The 6,016-nt window shown below is 41.9% G+C and overlaps 1 long non-coding RNA gene across 1 annotated transcript in view; it reads left to right on the top strand.

Moving 5' to 3' along the window:
• Positions 1 to 665: 665 nt before the first annotated feature.
• LOC125943086 (uncharacterized) overlaps positions 666 to 6,016 on the top strand; it is a 38,342-nt gene continuing 32,991 nt past the window's right edge. The window contains exon 1 of the long non-coding RNA XR_007465540.1: positions 666 to 1,085. This is a non-coding gene — a long non-coding RNA (uncharacterized LOC125943086). The remainder of the gene's footprint in view (positions 1,086 to 6,016) is intronic.

Here is a 6,016-nt window from a genome sequence, read left to right as displayed (position 1 = left end):
AAAAGTTTTGATACTTTTCAGAAAGTAAGCCCTTTAAATTTTACTTGTTGGTGTGGTTTTTAATGAAATAATATTTGAATGGCCGTTTTTGAGCAATTTAAGGTCGTGCAAAAATTTTAAACTAACGAAAACAAACGAAGCGGCTTCATTATCGCCATTAGAGCTGTGCTCGCAGTAAAGCTTTCTTTTCACGACTTCGAAACGTTGCCGGATCATTCTGAAGCGTTTTGTTGCACTATGGCTACAGCGTACTAGAATTCTAGTACACGTACATAAGGACAAGTTACTTTTGTCAGACCACAGATGGGGATCTTATCGTTTTGTGCTCGTTCGTCCGTGTCTTTTTCTCTAGTTTTGTATCAACCAGAATCAACTAGCCAAGTGTCTTGCCTTCCCAAGCAGAAATGCTAGAAGTACGGTACCAAGTGGTAGTGGACTACCCTCTGTACACTCTATCTTCGGTAGGTGGTCATGAAGTGCTTACTACTTAATAAACGCGCCGATTACTACATAATCTTTTCATCAATGATTTCCCACCCAAATTTCCCCGCAGAGTCAAGTACTAAACAGTCCACCTCGTCGAAAAACATCGGGGCAACTTTTCACGTTTCTGAGTTGTAGTGTACCGCGCAATGAAAACGAGGTGTTCAGTGTTTTTAGAAACATTGCACTTCGAAGCACTATAAAAATTAAAGGTAGTGTAATTAGATGTTATGCCAACTATATGACGAAAACACCATAACGAACGAACGTCCATTTCACCAGTGATTTTACTCACGCATAAAGATTCATTGATGCCTGTCACGTCAGTCGCCAGTCTCACCGTCATCAACATCGTGTTCGTCCGCTATTTTGTGGCGGTATGATGGTTAGCATTCACTTTCTGCGAATTATTCGATCTTCCTTTCTCATCGCGAGACCCGACGTACAGCGTGCATGTAACAGATGTCATAGCCGCTGCAGACAATTTCATTGAACTGTCGTGTTGTGGTGCGTCTTGCCTCAACGTGTGAACGCGACGTGCTGCTGTCATCGACAGGATGCGATCGCACGCCGCCGACCGGCAACAACTCGCAAGGCAGCAGGTAGGTCCCAGTCCTGTGCGTTCTCCTCCACGCCGAACGCGTTGCGGAAATCGAGATAGTGCAAAGAGTCGGACTTGACTGCACGGTGGAGCGTTTGCAGTTCGACAAACAGCAGCCACAACTTATGTCGCATGCACAGATCGATGCGCGAGTTGGGACGAGCATTGAAGCCCCTTTCTTTCGAGGTACTCGAGAAGCTGACAGTACCTTTCCCCAAGTTTACCAAATTACAGGAGAGGTGATTTTATGGCGGGTCACTGTTCGGTGAAAAAAAAAAAAAAAAAGGAGTAAATGCCCGTACAGATATTTGTACCGGACAAGTGGAGAACACAGGATAATTTAAAGGGGTTAGGATTTATACTGGACTGAGCGACCACAGACTTATACTGGAATTTTCGTGGCAGGAACCTCGCTAAACAAATCAATCAATCAAGTTTTATTTTCGCCGTAGACAGTACATTCACATCTTCGCAAAGTGTGCCACGCAGCGTATACCGTGATGGACATTAGTGCTGAAAAGTATACCACGTCCATATCTGCAATTTGCAAAGTGCGGCAAACCATTCCAGTTATGCAACAGCGCTTTACGTTACACTCACTATAGTGATCATATCTCTTTTGTAAAGTTTAACCACTGCTGCCAGTGGCCGAACCAAGAGCGACTTCTGCCATGTGGCCCGTGTCCTTGTTGTTGATTAAGGCACTGAGATTGCAGTCATCGAGAGATGGCATACACCTCAGGATTGTCCAGCCTGAATGGACTGCAATAGAAATGAGCTGATTGCCAAGAAGTAGGGGTTTGGGAATATCCGAAATTTTCTATTCGAATAGTCTTTGCTATTCGATTCATGAATTCTTTACATTCAATTAGAGAATTCAATATTCGTTTCTTTCGAGTATGTAAGGCATAACAGCACTGATTGGATGTGTGGTGCTGTAGTATCACACTTCCTTTGAACAAACTCAACACTGTACTTGTGCGTTTGGTGACGTGCTGTACCATCTTTTCATTGCTGTCATTTTCCTGGTGCATTAGATAACCGAAAGAAGCTGTTTCGCATTTACAAGCTCCTTAGTCGACCAGACGTTGTGAAGATTTGTGAATGACATTAGGTGCATTATATGTGCCTGTAAGTAAGCCACGTGGGTACTCCACGGAAGGTTTACGGAAACTTAATATTTCGCCGTGGGGCTTAGCAATAAAATATTGTTACGGGCCGCCTCCTTGCATCAAAGAAGAAGATGACGATCGCCGGGGGACGCTGCACGTGTTCAGCCATCTTGGCAATCTCTGCCAACAGTCCCTGTTTATAAATCTTGTCCCGCTTCTATCTATTTGACACCCCGTCACAATATGTTCGATATTTGGAGGTCACTTTTTCTCTCCAAAATGTATATTCAATTTGGAAATTTCACTATTCAAACACCGCTACAAAGATCGTTCCACAACTTGTCTGATACTGCCTGCTGAAGCACGCATGGGAAGGTAAAGGTAGCATTATTGACATAAAGGTAGAACAGTATGCTTTAGCTTTCTCAGACACGGAGTGATCACAGTGTAAATAAAATGACTTAGCCATTCTTTAAATTATTCGTGGTTTGAAACCGCCAGAACAAATAAAATCCATGCATCATTCTTGAGCAGCTGTATGAAATCGGCTCAAGGCACATCTTGTTTGTTTATTTCACTAAAGTGAATTATTACATTAACGAAGCTCTTCTGTTGCACCTGTTTTGTAGCTATTGCAGGTGGCTTAAATCCAAGGCTGGAATTTGTTTCCGATCCCAGGCATAGATCACATTTGCAAATGCTAGACTGGGATCTGGTATCACAGTCTGCGAACTGCTACATGTTTATTATGACCCCAAAGTGTGTGTGTGTGTACATGCAGAGGGTGGGGAGGGCTGTGCTTTGCGATCACACCATTTCTTTTCTTTTTATGTGCTTACTTTATCTGCTCTGGCATGCAGGCCTTCCCATAATAGGTATATTCATAGCCCAAGGTGTATCTACACCTTGACTCTAGGTAATTCCTTGCACTTTATGATGGTCATGTTGATTTCATCTATACCGTTATATATATATATATATATATATATATATATATATATTTGCATACAGCACAAGCCTAAATATCCACCATGTATCAGTACTGGTAGGCAATACATATCCTGCTTGCCTCGGTATTAATAGAGAGAATTAAACCCTAACTGACTATTTTCTAGCCCTTCTTTCTATTTCCCCTAGGTAAATCTTAACTAATGGTTATAATGACAATGGTTATAGTGCCTAAAATATTGTGACTAGTGTGCTGACTGCTGAGCACAGGCACTGCAGTAGTACCGAGAGTACAATGGCCTAGAGTGATGCCTGCTACCGGTGGCCGCATGGGGCGTTGCAGCACGGAGCGCCTCGTTAACATAAATGAACAAGTTAACTTCATAATTAATAACATTACAGCACATATTGCAATTTACTAATTGTAACTGTTCAGTTTACAAGATGTATCCACTTGAAGTGAATCTCCAGGATGACACCAGTGCCGAGGTATTATTTCCCAAAGTGTGGGGCGAAATACACGGGCATTCCAGTTACTTTTGTGCTTCAGTGCATAAGAGAGCAGTTTGTTAAAAAAGTAAGTGTAAGAACAGTGCGTTATAACGGCGAGTTTGATGGTGCATATCTCCATACTGGTGTTATTCTGAAAATTCATTCCAAATGGCTATGCCTTGCAAACCCATTGGCTACAATTTGTGTATTGCAATATGTGCCATTAGGTAATTAATTACTAAGTTAATTATTAACCTTTTTATTGAGTTGAATATGTGTTTCGATTTCTCTTGCAAGTAATGTCCGCCTCTCTGAATAATCCAGCTCAAGGACTAGAGTTATGTTGTCTGCAACAGGCAATTTCTAAAAATTCCTGGAAAACTAAAAAAATGATCACCCTTCATATATATATATATACTTGTCCTTATTATGTTTTCTTGTACCTTCAAATTTCAATCCAACACTATCATGTCTATTGGTTGTAGTTAAGTCGTACTTTACGATTTTTCTGACAGATTTTGCTTTGAGAAATTCAATTTTTTTTAATAATGCCTTGAGCCACGAGGAGGTCCTGTGTGGTCGAGGTGGTTCGGGATGAATTTCTCTGCCACGGACGCCGATACTTACTTCGGTACCGACACCGACGTCGCATTTTCTGCGACACGGGGCCCTTAACACTGTCGTGTTAAAATCGCATTATAAATAAATACTGGCCTCCCGGCTTAAGTTGGTCACGCATCTCCTGTAAGCTCGAAATCCAGGCCAGAGACCTTGATATAGGAGAGGAGTGAATTAAAGTGGGGTCGTGAATGCACGCCCGGAGGTGCTCCCAGACAGTTAGTAGGTGATATTCCTCGAGGAAAGTGCCTTCTTTGAATGTCTTTTGTGGCGGTGAACAACCAGGGTGGATGTGCCATGTCGACCACTTCTTTTGTGCTGTTGCACTTTATGGGAATAGCGCAAGATTAGTTTTGAAGAAACACTAAGGAACACGGATAAAAAAAAATTTTTTTGAAATGAGTAGCAAAAGTGCACAAACATCTGTACCTCAAAAGCGTCGACACGGACTGGAGTAAGCGGTCACTGTAAGGCACCAAGGATCTATGCACAGTTCATGACTTATGTCGCAAGCTGAAAACATCATGTGCAGATCATTCTTGCGAAACCATTTTCGCAGTGCGAATAGGGAGATTCTGTGAGGCAGCATGCAGACAGGTTGAACCTTCAGGCTTTGTGTCATGTTACACACGTACAGGTTTCATAAAGTGGTGTGACCAAAATGTAGTTATTCAGTAACACTGGTGCAGAGTTGTGAGCACATTTTATTGTAACAGTATTACAGCCAGAACACACGCTATGCTGTGGTGAAGTAGTAGAGCACAGTTGCTCTTTTGTTTTTCTTTATTTATTCATTTAAGATACATACATATCGCCTAAGGGGGCATTACAGTAGGAGAGGGTACAATTTGAAAGTCAGTATTCGTTGTGCACTGAACACTTAGAGACAAAAGAACAAGGAAAGAATAAGCATGATACTGTCCCAGCAAATAATAAATACGTAGAAAGTTGAATAACCAGAAAAGCCAGTACAATGGATAAAAAGCAACAAAGGTCCTAAAACTGTGCATCAGCAGTGAGTTCTCGCGTGACAGCATAGATTGCATCACAAACACAAAGTATTAAAATATCATATGAAATTATGGCGAAATAAACTAACATCTTTTCCCGGAATGCAGCCAAGCTGTCTGCAGTGACATTGCTTCAGTAGCTTCAGTTGCTTTGTGACCGCGTTTCTTTGTTCAAGCCTCTAAACGAAAATTTGAACAGCAGCAAAACGTCAAACTTTACTATAGCTACAACAGTTGTCTTCTCACACAGAGCGCATGCAAGCTTTGGAAATGACGACGAATGCAAAACACAAACTTAGGCAAACTGTGCTCGTGCAGTTCGTTGTTGCTAAAAAATATGTGAAGGTGTCTTCCATAAGCTGAAATGATTCCAACAAATCATCTCCGGAAATACTTCTTCACCGTTATTCATAAGTATGGGCAGTAGATTAAGAGTCGGAATTTACTCATGCCTTAACCTGGCTAACACTACATGACCTGCACAGTCAGGACAAGCAGTCTGCGTTGTCATTTTCCTCGATACATGGGCTAAAACAAAGCAAAGCTGTTGCTTCTATTGTTACTGCAACCCACGTGGTCACTTTCAGAAGCAGTCAGGATAATTAATTCGGCACCATCGACCTTTCATGGTCAACTTGGCCAATGCGTCTAGATAGCAGATTGCATTTGGTCTTACAGGTGTATGTCGGTTGCGCGCTCGGAAATGCCTTTACAATATTCTGTGTGCAGTTTCCGCCTTTTTGTGACATTGG

The sequence above is a fragment of the Dermacentor silvarum genome, chromosome 2, assembly GCF_013339745.2.
Source record: "Dermacentor silvarum isolate Dsil-2018 chromosome 2, BIME_Dsil_1.4, whole genome shotgun sequence".
Lineage (NCBI taxonomy): Eukaryota > Metazoa > Arthropoda > Arachnida > Ixodida > Ixodidae > Dermacentor > Dermacentor silvarum.
Note: the sequence above shows the minus strand (reverse complement) of the source record. Positions and strands in the feature narration are given on the sequence as shown.